The 27953-nt window shown below is 37.5% G+C and overlaps 1 protein-coding gene across 1 annotated transcript in view; it reads left to right on the top strand.

Moving 5' to 3' along the window:
* Positions 1 to 27953, top strand: part of LOC119769508 — a 198193-nt gene that overhangs the window by 6213 nt on the left and 164027 nt on the right. The window contains exon 2 of the mRNA XM_038262225.1: positions 136 to 577. The gene's annotated coding sequence lies outside the window, so the exon portion shown is untranslated. The remainder of the gene's footprint in view (positions 1 to 135; positions 578 to 27953) is intronic.

The raw sequence follows: 27953 nt of genomic DNA, 5'->3' as shown, positions 1-27953 counted from the left end.
AAAATCTAAAAAGCAGAACTTGCTTTTAAAAAAAAACTACTTAGTAAACCAAAACAAATTATTACAACAACCAAACATACACCCGATCCCACGTGCAACAGCACACCTAGGCCGCCAACCAAGTGCAGTTTAAAGTCTCGTTAAAATCAGAGCAAAAGTTTTCCCGTTCGTTCGATTTCGTCAACCTTTTCCTGCTATTGCCATCGCATTGCGGCCTCAGTGAAAGTAGTGAAACCAAGTGGAAGTCGTCAAGCCAATTGCAGTGAAGAAAGAGAAAAGAGTTTTAAACAAATCACAGTTTTGCAGTGAAAATGAGCGCGCGCATTTGAGAGCGATCGCGAGTGAGCAGATCGTCACTCGATCGGAAAGAAGAAAGAAAAGTGTGGTTCGGCGAGTGAGCTGGTTGGGAAAATATAAAGAAAGAAAAGCAAAGTGTTTGTGCTTGGGAAGGAAAATTCCTTCTCTAAAAAGAAGAGAAAAAAAGTGAAGAAAAGAAGCTGAAGAAATATTGTTTACCTTCGACTTCAGAGAAGTTTGTGGTGCCGAGAAATAAATAAAGCAATAAAAGCAAAAAAAGGTAAATCATGGGTGAAGTGATAATGTCTGCAAAATTGAGAAGAAGCAAAATAAAAGTTGAAGATACAAAACCACTCGAAAAAGGGTGTTTCCTTGGAAATCTGGTTTGGTCTTGCGGTGTTGGTGCTTCTCGTCTTGTTGAATCCCACGGATATCTGCTCCACAAAGACGCGGCGGCATCATCTGGTCGTGGTCCCCAAAGTCAACGTCGGTGCGAAGACGGTTATAAATATACAACCATACCTTAATTTCTTTCCTTCGTCGAATAATTCTGTCTGGTCAGTCCACACGAACCGCCGACGGATGCCGCCCAGGTGATTCAATTTTTGGAGTAACGCTCGGTTTGTCGTCCACGTGCCCACGACAAATGAATAAGAGAACACCAAATATGTATACAGATTGCTTGGTTTGGTGTGGGGTGTTGAGGAGAAGCCACGTGGGTTCACCCTGGGCAGGGAGTTCAGTGGCTCTTTCTCAATCTGTAACTGAGAGGTTGGGTTGGGTTGATGTGTTCTGAATTGGTTTGGAGATGAAAGCTTCGTGAATGGACGACGACGACGACCCTTTTGTGGGAGATAAAGGTGGAAGCTTGTTTGGTGAACCGAACATGGGGAGGATTGGTTAAAGAAGTATCTCTCTTATCATATCTTGAAGTGGTCGCAATGCGCTCGTCCGAACATTTGAACAAGGATCGCATATCTTGTTTTACGGGAGGTTGAACCTGCTGATCTGATTCGATTGAGTTGAGAGTGGACTCGAATTGAGAGTACCTCATCGTCTGATCAAATTTTCAACATAAGTTATAATTTATCTGATATAATCTAATCTAATCGCAAACAAACTCAGCCAATCCAAAAAACGGACTTCCCCGAGCAGACGGAAATAACCTAGGAATAACATTTTTTGATATTTGAAAATACTAGGCCAATAACATTTTATGTTATTTATAACAAGATTTGTTATTGGTCGTTATGATTTTATGTTATTGAATTGTTATTGTAATAACAGACTAATAACATTTTTAGTTATTCTTCGAAGAAATCTTTGTTATTAATTTTTGTTATTTTAACAACTAATCCTATCATCCCAGTTACAGTTAAAGGTATTCTTCCATAACAAAAAATGTCATTCCCAAGTTGTTTTGACTTTCAACCAATATGAGACCAATAACAAATTTTGTTATGATAACATAAACTGTTATTAAAGCCTTATGCAAAACCCGATTTTTCCCACCTGGCCTTTCTTATAAAAAGAAGATAACGGCAGTTAATTTTTTTTTTCAAAGAAATAGCAAAATAAAGAATGGTCCATTTCTAAATTAATTCAAAAATCAACCTGATTTTTTCATATATCTGAAAAGCACTGTTTTTTGCTCCATTCGTCATGGCTGGGTGTAAGCAGTACTCGCACATATACATTTCCGGTTTTCAAAATCAGAACAACTTATTTTTGAGTCATAGAATTAGCTCACAATTTGCGATGTTCGTAATGTTTCCTGCCTATCGATAAATCGTTCGTATTCTCTGAGTGTTTTTTCACTTTTCAAAATATCGAATTAACGAGAAAACAAAATAATTCCATATTGCCCCAGAGCGTTAAAGCGGTTACAAAATGACTGGCAGAAAGTGTTTCCACACCGCTAAAAGCCGCTTAAAAGTTCTTGAAAGCTTTAAAACGCCTACTGGAATTCACTAAACTGACATTTAGGCGTTAGGCAAAATTGTGAGCTTTTAAAAAGCATTCCAGAAAATTATGTAGTATGCATTTGGGTGTTTTTTGGGATAGGGAAGCATACTGCGACTGAGCGCTCGGTGAGACTTCACTACGACAAACACAAACGTACCGAGTGAACCACCTTGGCTCAAACGCTGCCGACGAGAAGACACGTGACTTGGTGCGCTGGTACGACGAACCAAAATACTAACACACAAATGGGCTCGTACCGATGCTAGAAAACCAAACCCGCGATGTGCGTTGTCACAGGCGCATGAGAAGCTTGGACGCTCACCAGAAATTCGTTCGCTCAGAGATCGACCAGAAAATGAGCATGAAAAAAAGAAAGGGAAATTAATGAGCATGACGCTTCAAAAGCAAAACCAAACCATATACCTTTCTTTAGTAAGAAAGGCAAAAATGGAAATTTTCTAAAATCAGAACGGTAAATCCGAATGAGGTAAAATTTGTTTCAGAACCTCGATTATGGTCTTGATTATGATATGGAGAAAAAAATAAAACCTTTTTTAAGGGTTTTCCCCTCAAAGTAAATTAGTCCAACAGTTATAAATCAAAAACCACATTACTGACATGGATGAAAATTTGGGAGGATGTAGGGCTTGAAAAATGCAATTTTTCGGATAAATAAACGATTTCAATATTTCAATTTTCGACCGAATTTTCAGTAGAAAATCACCTGATCAGGTGAAAACATATTCCGAGTCCCCAAAAAAATGGATAAATTCAAATTTGGTATGAAACAAAATTGAGCACTTTTTTACCCTATCCAGATTTTTAAGCGAAGATGGCGTTACGAATTGTGAACGCCCGAAATGTCAAAATTGCACAGTGGTACCAATATTACAAAAAAAGTTTCCCATGGCATGACAGCCAAACTTTTTCTTTTAATGTTGGTATAACTGCGCGATTTTGATATTTCGGACGTTCACCATTCCACAGTGGTCCGAAACCGAAATCTAGCGTGACAAAATTGATAGCGGCCACACGTTAAGATTTAGAGCTTTGGTGTCTTCGGTACAAATGATCAAGGTCAATAGGGGCATCTTTTGGTATGGTGAACATTAGGGTGGTTCAAATTTTAGGGTGGTTCAGAATTTTTATTTTGGCGGGATGACGAGATAGCGCTTTGGTGTCTTGAAAAAAGTTGTAGGGTACACCATTCTAAGCAACTTTTCTGAAGAACATAAAGCTCTATCTTCAAACGGAAAGTTTCTAGAGCCATTTTTGTAATTAAGGTTGAAGTATTAATGAAAAAACGATTTTTTTTAATTTATCAACTCAGGCTTATGTCGTAGCGAGATGGTGTCTTCTAGACATTTGTAGAGCTTATCAAAACATACATTTATCTTCCAAGAGAGCGAAAATCGGACCAGGAATTAACAAAATAATTAAATTTATTCCTGAAATATTTCTGCTAGAACTTGTTTCTTCTTTTACAACCACTAGATCATTTTGTACATTTTTGGGCCCTTCTAGACAATTGTAGAGCTTGTCAAAATGAACATTTTTATTTTTGAAAAACGAATTTTGGTCAATTCTATCAAAAGTTAAGGGCAAAAAAACCATTTAAAAACGCTCATTTTCAAATTGAGATTAAATGAGTTCAACAAAAAAGGCCTCCGAGATATTTTCAGCAAATGTACTCAAGAATGTGTACTTTCAGATGCTTCTAAGAGCGAGGTCAAACTTCACCACCTTTTCAAGTTATTCACATTTCAAAGCTGCGTCTTTTTCGTCGTATTTTGGCTATAACTTTTGTTTAGAAGGTCCGATTTTCGCTCTCTTGGAAGATAAATGTGTGTTTTGATAAGCTCTACAAATGTCTAGAAGACACCATCTCGCTACAACATAAGCCTGAGTTGATTAATTCAAAAAACTCGTTTTTTCATTAATACTTCAACCCTAATTACAAAAATGGCTCTAGAAACTTTCCGTTTGAAGATAGAGCTTTATGTTCTTCAAAAAAGTTGCTCAGAATGGTGTACCCTACAACTTTTTTCATGACACCGAAGCGCTATCTAGTCATCCCGCCAAAATAAAAATTCTGAACCACCCTAAAATTTGAACCACCCTAATGTTCACCATACCAAAAGATGCCCCTATTGACCTTGATCATTTGTCCCGAAGACACCAAAGCTCTAAATCTTAACGTGTGGCCGCTATCAATTTTGTCACGCTAGATTTCGGTTTCGGACCACTGTGCATTCGTAACGCCATCTTCGCTTAAAGATCTGGATACTTTTCTTTAGTAAGAAAGGCAAAACGATAAATTTCAAGAAGATTCCATAAAACTTTCAGTTATTTTAACAGTATTTGTTATTGAAATGGCATGAATTTCGTTATTACCGTCTGCCCGGGAAGGGGAAAGCTTGGCCAAGTTTCATTAGAATCAGTGTTGCAAGTGAGTGATAAAAGAAGCGATAATTTGATAATCTCTGCACCAAAACATCAGAGAGTCTTCTTGTGTGCCATGATTTCCAGCGATGACATTCTCTCCCCACCACTCCTCCCCTTTTCCTCGACTATGCGCTCTCACTGACCGCTGAGTCTCTCAATCTCTCCGAAAACTGCAATGAACGAACGCGAGACGGCTATTAGGAGCCGACCACGCATGACGTCCCGTAAAACTGCTCGCCTGAAATTGGTTTTGTGGCAGCCTTTGTGGCTAAACACTGTTGCGGCGAGATGATCGTGCAAGCGGGAATGAGAGGGAAAAGGAGATTGACAAACGTTCGGCTATGGTCGGCACTGAGAATATTCTCGATTTCACTGAGATCTTTTCAAACACGCACGAAGCAAAATGATCATCGTTCGTTCAAAGCGTTCATCGTTTGTGCAAAACGAGAGAGAATTGAGAGAAAAATTTCCATTTCCGGTATCTTTTCGCTCAATTCTCTCCCGTTAGCGTCGAATTCCTTCATTTTCTTGACATTCGCGTCCCATTTTTGCTCCCTTATTCATGTTTGTGACTTTTTACATGCACTCGAGTTCATCGCTCATGAAAGTGAGTTCATTGTAAGTGCTCGTTTGAAAACTTACCAATGAAATCGAGAATATCAATACGGAAAGAAGAGCAGTTGTATTTTGGATTGATAAATGTAGTTGCTGAGAGCTGATAGTTTGATATTTTTACAACACTGATTTGTATTTTTTAAGGTATCTCGGAAAAATGCGAAGTTGACTTACATTTGTGTGTATTGTTGAGAACATGTTTGTACATAGGAGATTGATGGTGTATTGAGTCAAAAATTATTTGAGTTTGGGTTCAAGATAAATAAAAGGAATTTACAGAATGCTGTTAATGGTTGTTAGGTCGCTTTAATTTTTGAAGTAATTAAAATTTTTATTTAAATCCCGAATAAAATAGTTTTGTTAAAGAGATTAATGGTAGTGTTCGATTTGTTTTCATCTCCTTTCAAAAACACTCGCAAGAGAGATTCTTTCTCCTTCCAAAATAAACACACCCCAAAAAAGAACAACACATATGCTAATTGTCCGTCGCGCCATGCTTTCGTGGCCGTCGTCGCGGTCGTGTCTGGTCGCAATTTGTCCGGCCAATAAATCTGCCACGAGTGATACCCGACGACGGCACACACGTGTGGGCAAAACTTTTTTTTTTGAGGCTAAAACACCCCAAAGACCTTTCCCCCGGGCGGTTGTTTATCATTCACCAGCACTTCGCCGAAGTCACTAGACAAACTCCCCATCCCTTCGCTTCTTCGCTACCGTCTGTGTCTTGTAGACCAACAATTACCAATTTGCTAGCATCTAAAGTTCCGAGACGACCCCGCGGCCAATGGACTAGTTCAACCGGGGGACGGATGGGAAGATGCACCCAGAACAGTGACGGTGAAATTTGTTGACAAGTTCCTTTGCAAGCTGATTTGAGTCATTTTCGCGTGCACAGCTTCGCTGTGCGGTTACCACCGCAATTTGCGCATTTGACGAGCAATTTATATTTTTGGTGGTGTCAGTGATCTTTCATTTGAGTGTGTCGACTAATACATGTTTAGAGGCATATCAAACCACAAAAACATAATATGTGCCACAAAAACTTTGGAGGTCATAAAAACAAGAAGAAATAGAGTGAAGCAAAAAAACAACAACGGAGAATCCCTCAACCACAACAAAAACGATTACCCCGGTGAGAGGAAACTGAAGAGAACTGCTCCATGGGGCGGCGACAGCTCCATGGCACGCGTCCGGGATGATCCGTCCGAAAGAGCGTGATTATTTTTAGCCTGTTTTATTTCATGTCTCGGCCATGCAGCACCACGGACCGGAGATTTTTCCGGCGAATCACGTGGCGTAAATGCGCGGATGAACAACAACAGTGTCGCGCCACAAAATTTAATAATAGCCCCTCCAGTTGAACTAAATTTGAGCAAAACAGCACGGAAGGTTTGAAGAACATTGTGATTGATTTAGCGATACAGATAACTCATCTGTCAGAAATGGTTTGCGTCGTGGATAATTTGTTATGAGTCCTTGCTAAAAATCATTCAAATTTAAATTTAAGCTCAGACATTCTGTTTTATGCTTTCCGTGTTTATCTTGGATAAACATCACTGCGGATCATCTCATCATCCGATTCGGAGGGCCCATTTCAAGCTGTGTGAGCTGCAGAGTAAGATTGACAACGTGAGATGGTGCGTTGGGCAATCTCCTGGATGTGTGGCGCTTCATAAATTTAAAGCGCACAAATTTGTTCATGATTTGTGCGCAGATGTTTCGAGGGTGTGACCAGAGCGAAAATACTTTGACATAAATTTAAATTGAAGTCAAATGTTTGAAATATTGTTAAACTCTAGATAAAACCAGTATTTGCACACAATAATACAGTTATTCAACACTCAAACCAGTATTAAACCCCCTACCCGAAATGTACAGATTGATTGACTCGATCAATGTCCTTCGTCTGTGGAATGAATGTGGTGCGGGCTAACGTTCGTGTGAATCAGAATCAGTGGGTTTGTAAGCTGCTGTTGAAACCGCAGTCTTCGACCTGCAGGAAAGCCACACGTGGTGTTAAATTTCCGAGTGATATATCAGAATGTGATATTAAACAGAAGCTGTGAAAATAAACGAGCTGGGTTGAATGGAATGAATAAATGTGTTGACGCATTCGTGAACGAATAAAAGTTCTAGAAATTTTCAAAGAAACACTATTTTTTTCTTTAGTATCTATAACATGCATCAAACAATTTATTTGGATTTAGAATCACCAAATATTCATTAAAATTATGAATATGGCTAATTTTAAAATGTTGAAGCAAAAAGTTCCATAACCTGTTCAGGTTTTTTTTTTTTTTTTTTTCAAATTTCTTTTCCATGTACATTCATTCAGTTAAAATATTATTGAGTGTCCAATCACAAACGATGACTTTTCACCTCAATTTTAAATACTAGCAACTTTCATTTATTCATGAAATATTGTAGCTTTCGCTATTCAGTGATTTCAAATGTAGGAGGTCCTACATGTACAAAAGGGAAAAGGGATACCTTAAAACTAACTTATAAACTATATAAAGAGCGGATCAATGCAGCTGAAGACTGCAATGATTTTTGTCGAAATGCATCAATTATCTTATTGGACATAACATCCAAAGTGTCAACTTCGGCTAATTGATGAAGTTCACTGGTGCTGAACCAGGAGGAAGTTTCAGAATCATTTTCAGAATTTTGTTCTGAATCCTCTGAAGTTTTTCTTCCTGGTTAAGCAACAGCTTGTCCAGATCGGCACAGCATAAAGCATGGCAGGTCTGAAAATTTGTTTATAAATTAACAGTTTATTCTTGAGACAAAGTCTAGAATTCCTGTTTATAAGTGGATACAAACATTTAATATATTTGTTACATTTAACCTGGATACTTTCAATGTGATCCTTGTAAGTAAGGTTTTGTCAAAACCAAGTCCAAGATATTTCACTTGATCCTCCCACTTTAAATTTACCTCATTCATCTTTATAATGTGATGACTTTTTGGTTTAAGAAAATCAGCCCTTGGTTTGTGAGGGAAAATAATAAGTTGAGTTTTGCAGCATTTGGAGTAATTTTCCATTCTTTCAAATAAGAATTGAAAATATCCAAGCTTTTTTGTAATCTTCTTGTGATGACACGAAGGCTTCTGCCTTTGGCGGAGATGCTTGTGTCATCAGCAAAAAGTGATTTCTGACATCCTGGGGGCAAATCAGGCAAGTCAGAAGTAAAAATATTGTATAAAATTGGACCCAAAATGCTTCCTTGAGGGACGCCAGCACGTACAGGTAGTTGATCAGATTTGCTATTCTGATAACATACCTGCAGAGTACGATCCGTCAAATAATTTTGAATAATTTTCACGATATAAATCGGAAAATTAAACCTTTTCAATTTCGCAATCAAACCTTTATGCCAAACACTGTCAAATGCTTTTTCTATGTCTAGAAGAGCAGCGCCAGTAGAATAGCCCTCAGATTTGTTGCTTCGAATTAAATTTGAAACTCTCAACAACTGATGAGTAGTTGAATGCCCAAGGCGAAATCCAAACTGCTCATCAGCGAAAATTGAATTTTCATTAATGTGCGTCATCATTCTATTAAGAATTATTCTTTCGAATAATTTACTAATAGATGAAAGCAAACTAATGGGCCGATAGCTTGAGGCTTCAGCAGGATTTTTATCCGGTTTCAAAATCGGAATTACTTTGGCATTTTTCCAACTACTGGGAAAATATGCCAAATCAAAACATTTGTTGAAAATTTTGACCAAGCAACTTAAAGTTGCTTCTGGTAATTTTTAATTAAAATGTAAAAATGCCATCCTCACCAGGGGCTTTCATATTTTTAAATTTTTTGATAATAGATTTTATTTCATTCAGATCCGTATTAAAAACTTCATCTGATGAAAATTCTTGTTCAACAATATTCTGAAATTCTATTGAAATTTGATTTTCAATAGGACTCAAAACATTCAAGTTGAAATTATGAGCACTCTCAAACTGCTGAGCAAGTTTTTGAGCTTTTTCCCCATTAGTTAATAGAATATTATCACCATCTTTTAAAGAAGGGATGGGTTTTTGAGGTTTCTTAAGAACCTTTGAAAGTTTCCAAAAAGGTTTGGAATAAGGTTTAATTTGTTCGACATCTCTTGCGAACTTTTCATTTCGCAGGAGAGTGAATCTGTGGTCAATAACCTTTTGCAAATCATTTTGAATTCGCTTCAGTGCAGGATCACGAGAACGTTGATACTGTCTTCGGCGAACATTTTTCAGACGAATCAGAAGCTGAAGATCGTCATCAATAATGGGAGAATCAAATTTGACTTGGACTTTAGGAATATCCAAAATTGCATTAGTTAAAGATTCCAAGGCTGAATCAATATCAGCTTTGGTTTCTAAAACAAAATCATGATTTAAATTATTCTCAATATGATGCTGATACCTGTCCCAATTAGCTTTGTGGTAATTAAACACAGAACTATTGGGTCTGGTAACTGCTTCATGAGAAAGTGAAAAAGTTACTGGAAGATGATCAGAATCAAAATCAGCATGAGTCACTAAAGGACCACAATACTGACTTTGATTTGTCAACACCAAATCAATTGTTGATGGATTTCTAACAGAAGAAAAGCAAGTTGGCCCATTCGGGTATAAAACCGAATAAAGACCAGAAGTGCAATCTCTGAACAGAATTTTACCATTGGAATTTACTTTTGAATTATTCCAAGATTGGTGTTTGGCATTAAAATCACCGATGATCAAAAATCGAGATCTATGCCGAGTAAGTTTATTCAAATCCCCTTTGAAATAATTTTTATTTTCCCCAGTGCATTGGAATGGCAAATATGCAGCTGCAATCATAATTTTCCCAAAAGAAGTTTCAAGTTCAATGCCCAAACTTTCAATAACTTTTAACTTAAAGTCACGTAACGTGCTATAAGTCATACTACGGTGGATAACTATTGCAACTCCACCGCCATTTCGATTCATTCGGTTATTAGTTATAACTTTATAATCTGGATCACTTTTCAAATAAGTGCCAGTTTTTAAAAATGTTTCGGTTATAACAGCAACATGCACGTTATGAACTCGTAAAAGTTGAAAAATTCATTTTCTTTCGCTTTTAAAGAGCGAGCATTAAAATTCATAATATTGATGGAATTACTTAGATCCATGATTAAACTTCAGGGTAAGAACAACATCATTCGCAAATTTTAATCCAATCTGGATTGCTTCCATCATGGATGTAGCATTACTCATTGTTTGAATCAAACCAAACAGTGAGTTTTGCAAAAAGTCATTTTTCAAACGTAACATCGCCGAGATCAGAAGATCCCAAAGCGTTGCCAGCAGAAAAATTTTCAAATGAAATTTGAGGTACCTGCCCAATTTGAAAATTGGTAGAGGATTTAAAATTCGTGGATGAACCCGAACCCGAAACGACGTTAGCATAAGAAATGCCATTGTTGTTACCTAACTTTTCCACGGTAGGGGTATTTCTAGCATTGTTCGAGTGAGACAGCACGAACGTTTGATTTAAAGATGCAGGTACAACCTGACTTTGAGAAAATTTCGGTTTGGATTTCGGCTGATGCTTAGCACGAGAATCCAAAACCTTTTTCTGATGGGGCAATCCCAGAAATTTGATTTGTGATTTCCACCACAATTTGCACATTTAAATTGGGTGACTTCTTTCACGGGACAATTGTCCTTGTCGTGAGAAGAATCCCCGCAAACCATGCATTTTGGAACCATGGCGCAATGATCAGTACCGTGACCGAATGCCTGGCAACGCCGGCACTGGGTCAGATTCTGGCCATTACCGCCATGTTTCTTAAAATGCTCCCACTTTACCCGTACATGGAACAAAAACTGAACTTTGTCCAAAAGTTTCAAATTGTTGATTTCATTTCTGTTGAAATGAATCAGATAAAATTGTGAAGTCAAACCAAAGCGAGAAATATTCCCGTTTGATTTTTTCTTCATTGGTATTACTTGGGATGGGGCAAAGCCAAGCAACACCTTAAGTTCGTTTTTGATCTCATCCACCGACAAGTCGTTGGAGAGACCTTTCAAGACCGCCTTGAATGGCCGAGCATTCTTGGTCTCATACGTGTAGAAATTGTGTTTGTGGTTTTTCAAATAACCAACAAAAGTTTGGTGATCTTGTAAAGATTCCGTCAACAAGCGACATTCTCCTCTTCGACCAAGCTGGAACGAAACCTTCAAATTGCAAGTTTCCTTGCAATTCTTCAGTTGCGTTCGAAAGCTGGCCAAATCGGAGACGGAAGTCACAACAATTGGCGGAGCCTTTACTCGTTTCTCGACGGCAGAAGGCTCAGTACGAGGAGAAGGTTCCTTGTCATCAGTTTCGGATAAAACACCGAAACTGTTTGTCAATGGAATTGGAGGATTGACCTCACATTCAGAATCAGAATCAGACCTCAGAAGAGGCTGTTTTCTTTTTCTGTTTCCGTTAGCCGGTTTAGCGTTCAAACGCTTCACCGACGTAACGACCAAATCTTCAGAAGATTTGCGTTTACCTTTGTTTTGACGCATTTTGCAAGCAAAGTTCTCTTAAAAAGATGGCTTCGTTTGTAAAATACAACAAAATTTCAGGGGGGGTTAGTCTTGAAAAGACTGTTTAGAATTTTGGAAAATAACTCAGGTAGTCTTTAAAAAGACTGTGAATTTTGTTTTGAAATAACTCTGAGCTTAGGTAGTAAAAAATACCGCAGCTCTAGTGTCCGTTCACCACGAAGGTTCGCAAGACACTGAAACCTGTTCAGGTAAAGCCTCTGTCAAGAGACCTACAAAATATGTAAACATTCAATAAAATATTATCTTTCGTTTGTTTAATATATATGAACGATAATTATCGTATCGATTTCTGCCTTATAAATGGCTTGATGTTCAAAGTGGGAACACTCAGAATAATTACCATAAGTTATTTTCTGTATCACTCCAAAATGTTATACACTCAACCCCCGGTGGTTGGTCACTTTTTCGTTTGACACTTTTTTAGTTTGTACCCCGTTGGTTGGTCAAAGTCAAACTAAAAAGTGACGAACTGTCACTTTTTACACGGCGCTCACGCACACTATCAAAACACACGTTTAGTAGTGTGTGTGAACTCCGTGTAAAAGGGGTGTCAAACTAAAACGTGACCCCGTTCGTTTGACAACAGTTGGTGTCAAACCATCGGGGTTTGAATGTAATTAAAAAAACCCCTTTAATTATGTACAATTGCAAAAAAAAACAATTTTGCTTGCGAGCCTTTATTACCCACGAAAGAGAGCGGAGGCAAATCCAGCAAAAGAAAATCGGTCCCAAATTTCAGTCAGAAAATCAATATGTTGATGTTTTTTTTTGTGAATTTCCTTGTCAACACCACTTTAAACTGATTCTTTTTCACTGAGATCTTTTCAAACACGCACGAAGAAAAATGATCATCGTTCGGTCAAAACGTTCATCGTTTGTACAAAACGAGAGAGAATTGTGAGAAAAATGTCCATTTTCGGTCTCTTTTCGCTCAATTCTCTCCCGTATTCACACCCAGCACCAACAGTAAGGACTGGCGCCTTAGCCCGCTCAACCATCAGACCGATGATGAATGGAAAGGATAAACGCAAATATGAGTTTGACTTTTCGGTCAAGTAGGTTTCCCATAATGATGGGTTACATTTTTCAGGGTGTAATATTACATAGAATTTCATAAGATAATGCAAAAATTATTTTACACCCAGGCCTTTTACACGCAGCTAGATTACTCCTTTTTTTGCTGTGTAGCGTTTGAAAAGGTCGTATGCGCATCGGTCATTATTTCCAAAATAATATTTTTTTTGGTTTATTTTTTGTCCTTAAAAAAGATTTACATTTAATCTCGGACTTGAACTTGGGGATCAGTATTTAATTCCATCGAGCCCTTAATGTTGGCGTATCACCTTTTGGGAGTGCAATTGAAAATAGTTTTAAACATGTTCGACGGGAATTTAGTGAGTATTTTAAAAGCGCAATTTATTTTAAACCAGGAAGAATCAAACGTAATTTATGTTGTTTCTACTTGACCATCCAATTAAAACCTTGTAATATTTTAATTGTTAAATGTGCACCCAACTGGCAGTCGCATGATTGTGATGCATGGCGGCATGAAAGTATATCAGAATCTGCATGAAATCTGTCCTCATGCATTTTTTGCGATATAGGAGTATGACATTTTTGCCCGTTACCGACAATTATCGACATTACCGACGGCTTTTTGGTTGTATTTCACAAAAAAAACACTTAGCAGAACGAGGATTGAACCACCAACTTCTTGTTTATTGATCCGACACGCTACCACCGCGCCATGGACGCTTGATGAAAAGTGAGTGAAAGAGCACAAACATATGCTTCTCTTTGGAGTGTTGCTCGGGGACGGGCCAGCTTTATATGTGTTGGTGAGAACTGCACATCGCTGAAATTTTTACACGCGGGCAAAAATGATCTACGGGCTTGCTGCAAAAAATGTTATAAAATATGACATTTTCTGCAGCAAATCCAATGTTGCAGATTTTGAGATATATTTTTCCTTTGGGTGTGGAGAAATTTACTTAATACTTGTAATCATCTCAAAGAAATATGCAAAAAATAGTGAAAACTCACAAACATTTAATTGGAAAAATATTTATGTGTGTATTTCATACGACCTTTTCAAAAAACCACACGTAAACAATATTGACAGCGCCTCTGGTGGTGACTGCAGAAAACTGCATGCGTGTCAGATCCTTGTTTTTTGTCGTGATTCGATTATCCGAATTCCCATACAAACCTTCGGATAATCGAAACTTTGGATAATCGAGCTGCAACAAATCCTTACAATTTTCACTTTTATAAATTGTCGATACACGAATTTTGGTTGCTGAGAAATTGTAAAAAGTTAAAACTAATCGGATCGGATTATCAACACAATAAAAAATATCATGGTTTTATTACATCTGGGAAGGGGTCATCTTTTTTATCAGACACACAGCATCATAAAAGTGGCAATATTAAATCTTCCTATATTACACCTTCCAAATTAACACTTTTTTTTACTGTGAACAAGGTCTGAAACCGAAAAATATGAAAAGTAGATTTCGCAAATTTCGACAATGTTTTTTGGGGATGCATCATATATTTTTTTTCGATTGCAAATTGGATTTTGCACCCCAATACAGTCCAGACTCGATTATCCGAAGGCCTCGGAAAAAAATCACATCGGATCAAGAAACATTTTTTTTTTTCGATGTCTTAAATATCATCTAGAGGGTAATCACTTCGAGTATTTCGCAAACGGCGTACCATACGCGCATATCGTACCAAATATTGCGCGTTTTGCCGAAAATGACACGCGGGAAACCAGCCTCGGAACGACGCGCCGCACATTCAACAAATGCGCGCTGTCAAATCCCATAGAGGTATCTACGTGCACATGTATTGCGTGTACGTACACGAACAAGATTGAGGTTAAATTTTGTCCTGCCAGCAAAATCAAATGGTGTGCTAGTGTGCGTACGCGTAACGTCATAAAGCTAAAAGATAAACGTCATAAAGCTAAAAAGAGATATGTGAGCCGGTAACATGGAGTGAAACTTTCGCAGCTGCCATGGAAAACTTTACAGCAGCTTGACAGAAAGTTTAACTCCATGTTGCACTTTTAATTTCTCGATATACTGCACGTTTTGTTTTTGTTGATCTTCTTCTTCGAATCGCCGAGTTGCGGGGATTCTGAGATTTAAAAAAAACATGTCCACGTGGTTTGGTAAAAAAAAGGTTTTTGAGTGAAGAAAAAAGATCCTTACTGTTTAGATAATTTAATAAAATTATAAAACTAATGGCATTTGAAAAAAAATATCATATTATCTCCAATTAATAATTTTATCAAACCAATAAGGCTTTTTGCCTTGACCAACGCGTGGAATGACCCTCGAGTAAAATCTTGCTCTGCAAAAGATCCGCGAATCGAGCAAAATTTATGCGCGATGGCATTGAAACACTTCGCTCCTACCGCATAAACAACATAAACCCAACATAAGACAACATTGCCTTGCCAGTGCGCAACGAACGAATGGCGAAGCGAAAGCAAACGCGAGAAACGTCAAAAACCTTCTCTTGGGATTTGACAGCAGTTGTAACGTTGCGCGAACCTAACAAAGGTACATTCATTAAACAGAAACCATTGGAGCAAAGTTTAAGCCACTTCGATGATGGTTCAAAATGATGATTCTGATGATGGTTTCACACACGATACAACAAAAAGAACCAGCTTGCCGAATAAGCAAGCAAGCATCGGCAAAGCGGTAAAATAGCATAAAAATAAAAGCACACACACACTGTTATGTTGTGTGAGGCGACCGCGAAACTTTTTATGCCGGTGCTGTATGTGTGTGCTGAATGAGTGCAGTGGTGCCAGATTAGAGAAAGGAAATTTAATGAATAATTTTGTTAATCTGTTTACCAACTCACAATGGCCCATTCATATTGTTTTGCCTGAGTTTTGACCTTAACGAAAATAATATCTAAAAATAAATTTAAATGAATAGAGAATTTTGGAAAAAGCAACTATATTCATCAAGATAAAATGAAGTCCAAATCTGGAGTTTTGTTTTTAGCTGTCGAAATGCTTATCCGCCCTATTATCGTGTTACTTCAGAATTGTCACTTTTCACCTAGAATAGAACAAATGACTCAAAATAAGCCGAGTTGTGTTGTTCCTTTTGTCGCCGTTTCGCTTTCTTGACACAAGACTATTTTGGTGATTTTTTGACGAAGCACTTTGTCTTAAAGCTCTATTTGCGGTGTCAATGCAAAATTTTGCGAAAATGTAGCGTTATCGTCGCACGCCCTGTGCGTGACATTCTGTTTCTGTTGCGTGGAAGCTGCCTATATAAGCTAACAGATAGCCTCTGGAGGATTTAGTGTCCATCAGTCTTTTATTAAAGACGGACACACACACGCACACGTTGGAAGACACAGTTTGTGCACCAACTTGAGAGGAGTTCCAAGAAGTTATTGTGGTTTCGGAAATAAATCGAATTTTCGCGGCGACTTATCTGACACTACGCTCCGCAAACTGATCAACTCTAATTTTGAGTGCAACGAGATGTTGTGTTGAACGCGAGGTTAAACGTCACTGAAAAACATTTTGTCGCTCTGGCACCAAACCGAAACGAGCGATTTCCACTCTCGCACTTTTTCTCTCCGCATTTTTTTGTCTAACTAAATAGTATCAGTGCTTGCGTGTTGTTGTCGTAGGTTTTGGATGATGATGTTGGCCATTTATGCAAGTAAAAAAAGTACATATTTCCTTTCGTTTTTAATTAAATCAGCTAAAATCCATCGACATAAGTTTTCGCCAATCAAAACAAGATGGAGGAATCACAACAAACTTGGCCTACACACTGATCGAGTAATACCGAATTAGGCTAGACAGAAAAAGGCGGAGAGAAAAAGCGCGGTGAGAGTGGAAATCGCTCAGTTCGATTTAGTGCCAGAGCGACAATATTGACGATTGCCAGGACGGTCACCGGGATACCGAAATGATTTGTGGCAATGAGGTTGGGACCAAATTGGCAGGATAATGGCCACACCCGGAGTGGCCATTGCCCTGGGAAAGGTTCTCCAGGTAGGACATTTACAGAACCATACAATTGGGGGCAATATGGGTATCAAAATTCATGGTTTTTTTTTACTGGACATGAAAATAGACATTTCGATAGTGGTTTTAAGGTCTATGATATTTCGGATGCAGCTCTATCGCTGCCGATCGTCATTCACCCGTCCCTCCCGTATAGGGGGCTGCACTCGTCATTCGTACGATCAACAGTGTAGGGTATTTTGTGATACACTCAACCCCCGGTGGTTGGTCACTTTTTCGTTTGACACTTTTTTAGTTTGTACCCCGTTGGTTGGTCAAAGTCAAACTAAAAAGTGACGAACTGTCACTTTTTACACGGCGCTCACGTACACTATCAAAACAAACGTTTAGTAGTGTGTGTGAACTCCGTGTAAGAAGGGTGTCAAACTAAAAAGTGACCCCGTTCGTTTGACAACAGTTGGTGTCAAACCAACGGGGTTTGAGTGTAATTAATCACATTGGTTACGCGCTTGGCATGCAAGGACCCTACAGTGGTGGCCACAACCTAGAGTGACCGGTTCCCTCTGGGAGGTTTTCCTGGGGGGACATTTTCCGAACCATACTTGTAATTTATTTCCACAGAGGTGCCAATGATTGAAAACATTCAATTAGAATAAAATAATTAGGATTAAATACATAGGCAATGATTTAACCCTCTACCGTCAATTTTTTTCGAAAATTTTTATTTTTCCCATGTTTAGGAGGCAATTTTGAGCAACTTTTGTTCTATGAAAAACTTGACTTCTATTGTTTTATGTTTTTTTTGTTTCATTTTCAATATTTTAATTTGCATTTATCTTGCTTAGTTTATGTTTGTTTTTGATAGTATTTGGCCACCACCTCCGATCATTACATTTTGCCTTTCTAATTTTTTCATGTTTTTACAGTCACTTTTCTGATTTTTTGCCTGTTTTTAATATTTTCTGCTATAAAATGGCATCGGTATCATTTAAATTGTGAAAAATGCGTAGAGGCAAAGTCTGGGACACTACAAAAATTTAGGCATACTTCTATTTACTTAAAATATGGGAAATGTTAGTAAAAAAACACAGCCAAAGTTGATCCCTAAAAAAATTACCTTTTTAAAAACATTGACAAAGTCACGTTAAACAAGTGAAACTTCCAACCCATACATTTTCTAAAATTTTAAGAGTTCTTCTTTCCATGCTTTTGAAAGATCAAAAATTGGTTAAAAATCGATTTTTGACGATTTTTGAAATGCAAGTCCGTCTAAAGGCGGGGTTGGGTTGTAGCTGGGTGCTGAATAGTGGTTCGCAAAACGCCCTCAATTTTGAACTGTCAAAGTGGAACCAATTTACTATTCGCCAAAAGAAGAGGGTATTGTTATCGATCATTAAAAATTGTTTTTTTTTATGAAAAATGTGTGGCTCTTAGGACCTGGAGTTTAAGTCAAGAAATCTTAAGAAAGTTGAAGGCGAGATCGTCGTTGTTGTTTATGGAGTCGATGCGGTTGTATCCACCCAGAAGCTGTCTTTATTGTTTGATTCCGTTTGAAAACCTGGTTTAGTTAAAATTCTCTCTGCTTGTTGGATCAGCTTCGCTAGAAGTAGCGATTTTTTCGCTGGACCAGGAAGAGCTGCAGGATTCCGAAATCAATCAGGGAATTTATCTGCGACATCGCAGAATGACACTCTCGCCACAGTTCTTCGTCACCCGTAAAAAAAATCTCTTCTAACCGATCGAAACGCGACAATTTTCTAACTAAAATTGTCAAAAACACATACTACTGATTATTAAACAGCTAATTTACCAGCAAGAAAAAAGTCATGCTTGTGCTTGAACAGCCTCCTAATTTGTAGATGTAAACAAAGTGGGATCATTCTAAAATCACGTTACGCATTCCCTCTATAGAGCTTTATGACGTTTCGCGTACACACACTAGCGCACCATTTGATTTTGCTGTCCGGACAAAATTTAACCTCAATCTTTTTCGTATACGTACACGCAATACATGCGCACGTAGATTACTCTATTAATCACCCAGGGTTGTAGAGGGTTAAATACAAATAGAATATTTGTTTAGGAGATTTGTACAATGTTCTTTTTCATATTGGTCATGTAGAACATAACCACCTGCACCTTTTTTTCAAACTTTCATCAAGATAGCACGACGTCGACTAACTCTCAAAAAGTATTGCACATTTCAACTCAAACATGTGTCGGCAATTCCCACTGTGCGCGCGCTCGAACCAGCCGATCTGTGCCGATCGCACAACGAAACAAATAGAGTTATCTACGTGCGCATGTATTGCGTGTACGTACACGAAAAAAAGTGAGGTTAAATTTTGTACCAGCCAGCAAAACAAATGGTGTGCTAGTGTGTGTGAGATCGGGCTTAGATAGCTCTATGGATTTTCCAAAGAACCGCTCTGTTGACTCGCAGTGTTGCCTGTGGCCTTTGGCTGCCTTATGTTTGAAGCACTGAAACCGCACCTGTCAGTGTATTGGTAGCGATGGTTCGCTTCGCTGAACACACACACACACACACCAGCAACAAGAGCGGGGTGTTTGTGACAGGCCGCGCAACCGATGACTTCCAACACACTGGCAGCACTGCCCACCGTAGCAGAAGCGATCTCTCCCTCCTCACGGACTTGGCAGCAGTTCATTTGTGTTGGCCCAGGCCCGTGTCGTGTCTGTGTTGTAAAATAAGTTTCAAGTCTTTTGGCTCAAGTCTTGTTCGACGAATGCGAAAAAAAAGAGGTTGACTTCCTTTTGGTTGGTCCGGACGCTGCTGTTCAAGCTTCCCGTTAAGTTTAGCCTTTCTGGATCCGTGTTGAAACGCGCGCGCGGAGTGTTCCCGTGTACCAGTGTGTGACCAGTTTTAGCGTCGGGGTCAAGTTCCGTCCAGCAAACGGGGGACGTGGTGGTGTAGAGTTTCCGGTTGCCAAAAGGGCGCGCGCGTCTGTGAACGATTCCGTGTGTGTCCTGACCCGGGGGCCGTCCACCGGAGCAATCTAGTGCGTTCTGTGAAGAAAGGTGAAGAAGGTTCGCGGCCATTTAGAAGTGGCCACCAGAGGAGAAGATCCGCCGCGACGACAAAAGAGTGTGTCGGGGTGAGTGTGTCTGTGACAGAGGGGCCAGGCCACAGATATACAGATACTACTAGCACACGAAGAAGGAAATTTCCATCGCACCAGCACAACCAGAAGCAGCTCTTCCGGAAGTTCCCCGGAGAATCGACCCGCAAAACTTCGCCGCCGGTGAATCCGCCTTCAAAACAAATCAATGGTAAGTCCGCGCGCACTGAGCAGTGTAATCCTTACGTGCATTCACAGATTTTGACAGTTCTCGCGCTCTGTGGGTTGGCTGAAATGCCGCGGTTGGTGCCGCTCGGGCCCGCAAAGAAGATGAAGGCACAGAGATATAAACAGCTGAATGATGTCGATGATGATGATGATGATGATGGTTACGGTGCATGGCTGTCGAGCCGAAGCCGAACGAACGAACGAACGAGGGAGTGCTAGGGTGGCTCTGACAATGGTGTGTTGACATATTTTTTTTACATTTTGTTTTGTTTTCGAAAATTGCGACAAAATTTCCAAACAAATAGGCGGAACGAAATTTAATTCCATCCGGCACCGAATGTTGGCAAATCAGCACTCTGACGCTCTAAAATGCGCTTTTATCTCAAATCAAGGAATATGTAAGCGTATTGGGAAGTGAACAAGAAGGTTTCCCTCAAAAATTTTTCAGAATAATTTTTTTAAACAGTGAGAAACAGCAAAATTTTAATAGTATGGAGGTAGGACCGAAGCCTCAACCTGACTAACATATAAGAATGACTGCCTTATTTGATTGGGTTTCTTAGATTTCTTTAGCTTGGGGTGGATACTTTGTTTTTTTTTTGTACTATGAAAAATACATACTTTTATTGTTTTTACATTGTAATTAGCATTTAACTGTTTTAAGCGATATTTTTCTACAATTTTTAATCACTGTCTTTTGCTCGTTGAAAGACATTGGGCATAAGAGCAACAAAAACATCAAAATTGAAATTACAGACATAAATTTTGAAAAATAATTGCAACGGCCTAATTGGACAATAACATCCCCGTCACTCAAATGCCAGTTTACCTAAGGTGTAAGAATGATGATACACTCTTGTTTATAGATGTTATGTGCCCTGATGAAATGGATTTTTCGAAGTAATTACTAGATTTTATATGTTCTTCGTTAAACGGCAGTATAGCATCCAAAACGTTATAGTTTACTAACATTTTGCCCATGTTTTGAAAATTATTGTGAACCTCAAGGACCCCGCCTCCCCGCCGATCAAAAAGTTTGCCAAAAATAATCAGATATTTAAACAAATTTAGAATCCCCAAACAAGAATTGGAAAGGAGAACTATAAAATTATTAGAAAATATTGGGGTTGATTATGTGACTTGTTTCATGTGACTTCCCAAAGTTTTGAAAAAAAAAATCTGTGGTCCACTTTGGCCGTGTTATCACTATTTCCAACTTTGTGTGTCAAAATAAAGGTGCAGCGATTTATTTTATGGCTCCGATTATGTTTTGGAATGCTTTGTTGCGACTTAAATTTGCATGAATTATAAATTTTTAAACTTTTTACGTGATCTCTTGATAAATGTATCAACTTGATGCAAAATTTATTGTTTTATATAAAAATTTAGAAGAAACCCATTGGCCTCGCTAATTAGGAACACTTTTGTTATAAACTGGATTTTTTTTCTCATGAAATGTATATTTGAAAGACTTTACGACTTCAAATGCTTAAATCAACTTTAAATTCTAGAGTCTTTTTTCAAAACAAGCAATGCGCCATGAGTTTCCTATGTAGATAAGATCTTTTGAAAAAGTAAGCGAGAATTATTGTTTTGTAAATTAATCTCGAAAATGATAAACTTTATAAACAAATATAAAATACTTTCCGATTTCAAATTCGATATTGCACCGTGTTTTCAAAGTATTCTAAAAATCATTATGGTTTCCCTTGGTGGAATGTTGTTTTTTTTTATTGATTCTCTAAAACACATAGGTGAAATATACCCTTTCCAATCAAACACCTATCTTCGTCATATTGAGAGTTTAATGCTTGATAAAGCTCCAAAAATACTATTTAGGCTATAAACTTACCAGCAACAGCACCGCCACAAGTAAGCACGCAAATTTATGCCCCTTACTGGTCAAAAGATCAATTTAATGCACCTTTAATCATAATTTCTATTGTGCGAAACCATTTCTCGTCATTTTGGTGGCTTACACAGTGACACACGCGAAAACCCTCAAACGCTTAATGAATATCGTTAAAATCAACTTTTGGCTTTCGCTTACTTTTTCATGGCGCTTTCGATACAAAACTGCCCCCAACTTTCGGCAACATGTTCTTTTGCACATTAGTTGGTCACTGACTTGAAAAATAATCCCGAAACATGTAAATAATTAGCAAGCGCCATCAAAAAAACATACGCGCCAAGTCTTTTGACGTTTCAATTTTGACTACCCATTCCAATCGAAGGCTGAAGAAAACCGATCGAGATGCGAAGGCAAATAAAGAACAAAGGGTGGTTACCAACACCACCAGCAGCGCCTGTTGGTGTGAACCAGAGATGCCAGGAAATTTTCTCTATGAATGCTACTAGTCGTGAGTGTTCGCTTAAAATTTCATCAATTTTGGCAGCACTAAGCAGACCCAAAAGAGCGCTGGAAGAAAAAAAGAACTAAGCTGAAAATAGGAAAATGGGCGTGGCTCAATGCATTCGTTTGATTAGAATACATTTTGGAAATATTTTTTTCAAATGCTTGTAAAAGGAATAGAATAACTTTTAGTAAAAGTGAAAATAAACAGAAATGTTCACAAAAAGTTGCTCTGCTGCTTGGTTTTAGTAAATTTCAAGGAACACTCCAGATTATCCAGCATCATTCAAACACGACCGCTTATTTGGCTTGAAATGGGTTTAAATCCCCTAATGAAACTAAAATTTTCAAATAGCTCCTTTGGTAATAGGCAGGCCCGTAGCCAAAATTTTTGGAAATAAACTCAGAAAAAAATCGATGACGGAAATCGCCCAATTTTGAATAGCATCTCCCAAAATGTTTGGAACGCGATGTAAAACCAAATTTAATTGAAATTTATAAACCTTTCTTGGTCAAATAACAAGAAATGTAAAAAAGCATACTCCTTCAAAAAGTAAAGTCTAAAGACATGTTTGCTAATGCTTATGATAAACAATAAAAAAACAAAATTGTTCCAAGTTCCATTCTACGGATCTATTAAAGGTTTTTGGTGTACTTACTTTTCGAAATTGCTGACTTTTTTTTATTTTTATTTATCAGCATTATCTCTATATTTGAAATCAAGTGAGGTGCAAATTGCACTGTGCTGTACCATCTCTTTGAATAAATTTGCTCTATTTTTTCCAATTTTTATCCAAAAACTTGTTGAGGCTCCATCAATCATTGCTCAAATATATTTGTCAACTGTCGTTTCTGCAGGTGCCACATTGGGACCATCCATAAACCACGTGGACACTTTTTTTTAGAAATCTCAACCCCCCCCCCCTTCGTGGACAATTGTCCATACAAAAAAAATCTTTTTTTATGGAGCGTGGACAACTGCCTTACACCCCCCCCCCCAAGTGTCCACGTGGTTTATGGATGGTCCCATTCAGTAGAATTATATTCAAAGTAGCAAAAAATTACGCTAGAAAAGCCAAATTCTTAGCAAGAAAATGTGTTAACAGATTAACAGCTGATTATTTGGTGAAAAAAAATTGATTGCCCTAGATTTTTTTCTATCATTAAAAAAAAATATGTTATTTACTGATAGCTAATAATCAAATTTGATTTCTAACTTAATTGGGGCATGCCCATATCGGGAAATATTAATAGCTTTCTCAAGTATTTTTCAAGCGAGCTAAGGATCAATCGGTGTTTCTGCTCAGATTGCAATTTCTAGAGATTTTTTAAATGGTCCTATAAACATATGAAACACAATAGCTTTTTTTTAAAAAAAAATCTAGTTTTCCATTTTGCATTGAAGAAACGTAGAAAAATTTCAGACAAAATATAAGATTCAGTACAGTCATCCCTCATATTCGGAACTGTTTAAAGATCGCCAAGAGTTCAAAATATCATAGAAAGCCGATAAATTGCCCCACCATCCTCAGAAATTTGTTCTAAAATTTCCAAGAGGGTGTTCAACAAACGACGAAATTTTCAAAACGCTCATATTTTTTCCCCACCTTCCTTGGTTTTGCCTCTACAAATCCTAAGATATTTTTTGGTGAGATCATCTATTTAATTAACCCCTACCCGACCAGGGCAAAATCAAGATTTTGTACGGTTTTCCTTGACATTTTCTACAGAATTTACCAAATTAAATGGAATTTTAATTGGGAGCAGTAAACATCTTAAATAACACTGTGCAGGAAGAATGAGATCACTTCATTCATTCCGAGAAATTTCAATTTGAAGTGAATAATTAGTGGTGCAACCATGGGCGTAAGAGGGTTAAAATGAATTTTTAAACCACTTTAAAGAGAAATAACTTTGTGGCCCTTCTTGACTGCCTGAAAAAAATGTTGTTTTGTCAATTTTTTTTTGTATTAAAAAATGAAAAAGCGATCAAATATGTTTTTTTTAAATCATGTTTTTACCGTTGTACATAAAAATTTGCATAGGGCATTAGGACCCTATTGCGAGAAGTACATTCTAAAGTATACTATACAATCTACTTAAAAAAAATATTTTGTTAAAAAAAAAACCTACTTTTAGTAATAACAGTAAAAATCACTCTGACACTCAGTCCCACCCTAAACCCTCTTAGCAACCAACAACCCCGTCCGTACTGACAAATGGCAAAGTACCAGAGTCTCTCTCTCTCTCTTTTACACTCTATCCGTGTTCTGTTCGGTTGTGTGGGACTGGATCGAGGCCGGCCCGAGAAAGCTACGAGCGTGTATTGTGATTTGCAGTGTGTATTGTACACATTTACACTCTTACGGATTATTACTCATTCGCGCCAGTTGCCAGTTTTGTTTGAGGTTAGGGGATTTTTTTTGCTGCCTTCTTTCATCCGTCATTTCCAGCAAACTGTCGCTGTGTTGGTGGAAACTTTTGCGATCTTTTTTTATTTGTTTCGCATCGTGTGAAACCTTTCCAGGAATGGGTGTTTGAAATGCCTTTTTGATTATTGAATAGTTTTATTGTTTGCAATATTTGTTTTATGATTTAGCTAATAAGTCTTAAATAAGTTTTTTTTGTATGATAAATCTTGAATTAGAAATACAAATAGGAAAATATTGCACGCTAATACAAATTTGCGCCAAATGTCAATGCTAGCGCCGCGACACAGCAAGATGTAAACAAATGTGATAAACAAACATGTTTTTCTTCGATTCCCTTCTGTGCACCGTCTTCGTTGCAGTAATCATGGTCAGAACGGCAAACACAACCCCCTCTCTGTGCTGCTGGTTTGGTGGGGTTGAGAGCTGCATCGTAATGAAGAGTGTGTTTAGATTTTTTTTATTCGGAAAGAAGGTGTTGTTTTGATGTTGCGTTACAGAGCGCAGTTTTGACGTTTAATCTGTTATGTTTTTGTTAATGAGCACTTTGCATTATTTCTTTGATTTTTTTTTATATTTTATTTTAAATTTTGAACATTAATATTACTTTGTTACTCATAACCTGTCTAGTTCAACTCGTTGCGTATTCCTCGCAGACCCTAAACAACTCGTTCCACGTGTGCTCTCGAAGGCCCCATCATCCATAAAGAGGTTGAAAGATGCTCAGAGTTCCGATGTTTTTTTCCTTTTGTAACCTCTTCAGGTAGAATCCGATATCCTTCAGGTGCTGGTCAGCTTTATGGCTTTATGGTTGCTCTCTTTAGCTGCTGGGCTGGGTTGCCCGTTTGAAGAGCCAACACGAGCATGAAACGTCAAACGGATGAAGTTAAGGAGACGTCAACCATCTGTCCTACAGGTTTTTTTTTGTTTCTTGGGTATTTCCCTTCAGGGATATGAAAAAAAACTTTACTTAAATTTGGATACTTAACAACTTTCTTTGTTTTGATTTATTTTGCTGTCAAACTTATTATGTTACAGATAGGTAGAAGTTTTTAGCACTTGAATCGAAAATGAATACTTTTTGATCATTTCTTTGAATCACTAAAAAAACGTCATGGTTTTTGCGATTTTGCCAATACAAGCTTCAACGATAAATAGGGACCCTTAAACCTTAACCAATTTGACTCAAAATTGGAACAGTTACTTAGTTTTACTTAATGAATCGAGTCAGAGTAACTGTCACTTTTCGTCAAAAATATTAGGCAAAATGACTCATAATGTGCCGAAATTCGTCATTGTACTCTGCCTAGCTACAAGTTGTTGTTTTCGGCAAAATTCCAAAAAATCTGAGTGCGTTAATCAAAATTAACCCTCTACAGCCCAAATTTTTTTTCGAAAATTTTCATTTTTCCCGTGTTTAGGAGGTCATTTTGAGCATCTTTTGTTCTACGAAAAACTTCACTTCTCTTGTTTTATGTTTTTCTTGTTTTATTTTTAGTATTTTAATTTTCATTTATCTTGTTTAGTTTATGTTTGTTTTTGGTAGTATTTGGCCTATTCTAACACCTTCTATGATTACATTTCGCCTTTCTAATTTTTTCAGTCACTTTTTATTTTTTTACATGATTTTAAAATTTTCTGCTATAGAATGGCACCATTATCATTTAAATTGTTAAAAAAAGCGTAGAGGCATAGTCTGGGACACTACAAAAATTACTGCATACTTATTTTTACTTAAAATATAAGAAAAGGTTAGTAAAAAACACAGCCAAAGTTGACCCCAAAAAATACATTTTTTAAAACATTGGCAAAGTCACATAAAACAAGTAAAACTTCCAACCCTAAAATTATCTAAAATTTTAAGAGTTCTTCTTTCCAATGCATTTTAAAGATTAAACATTGGCTGAAAAATGGATCTTTTGCGATATTTCAGAACGAAGCCCGTCTAAAGGCGGGGTTAGGTTGTAGAGGGTTAACTTAATAATTAGAAAAAGTCAAAACCTCAAACAGTGCCCATCATGTGAAAGGGAATCAAATCAAGAAATTTAGGGAATGTCACTTTTTTTTTAGGAAAACGGGCGTATCTCAGCTCATATTGAACCAAAACTGATATTTTTTTGTGGAACTTTTTCAGAAAAATGTTCTTCAGAACCTATTGGATAATAAACACCTTGTTAATTAAATAATCCATGTTTTGGCATTGTTTGATGCTCAAATTCGTATCCGGGCAATGTGTTGCTCAATTTTCAGAGTGATTCAGAGTGATATCAACATGAATGTAAAAAAAAGTTGCTCTAGACCCCCCGACGAAATATTTCGGTAAACCCCGCAAAATGTCCGTAAAGAGCCCTTCTTTCACGGTGCCAAATATACCACAAACCGATTTTTTATCATTAGTTTGTTCTACAAAACACACCGTGCAAACATCTTAAAAATTCTGTACTACGCATTTTTACAAATGGATAAAACATTGAAAAATTTTAAATTTCAGATTAGCGTTGTTACTAAAGATTGACCTTTATAATAACATATATTTTGGGAATTTATTTGCATTGATAAAATGTCAAACACACAAAAATTTGTTTGTTTATCCAACTCATTTTTTTCTTCCTTCAAAATTACCAAATGCATTTTACAGTATTTGTGAGCCGCCATTTTGGCCGCCATCATGGATTTAAAATTTTTAAATCTCTTTAGAGTTGTCCAGGGGTCATACTAGCTCGACAATCAAAAACTGTACTGTACTTGCAGATTCATGTTTTTTTTATGACCTGCCGAAAAAAATATGTTCGTACCTTGAGATGGGATTTTCTGATTGATTTGGTATCTTCGCCAAATTTGTTGGTAATGATTAGGACTTTTCAGAAAAAAAACGAGTATACGGAATCATTGTTCACTATTGCCTCAAAATTATCACAAAAACTTGCAATTTTTATAATCATCCCCAAAGACAAAAT

Source organism: Culex quinquefasciatus, chromosome 1 (assembly GCF_015732765.1).
Source record: "Culex quinquefasciatus strain JHB chromosome 1, VPISU_Cqui_1.0_pri_paternal, whole genome shotgun sequence".
Classification (NCBI taxonomy): Eukaryota; Metazoa; Arthropoda; class Insecta; order Diptera; family Culicidae; genus Culex; species Culex quinquefasciatus.
This window is presented reverse-complemented; position numbering and strand designations above follow the sequence as displayed.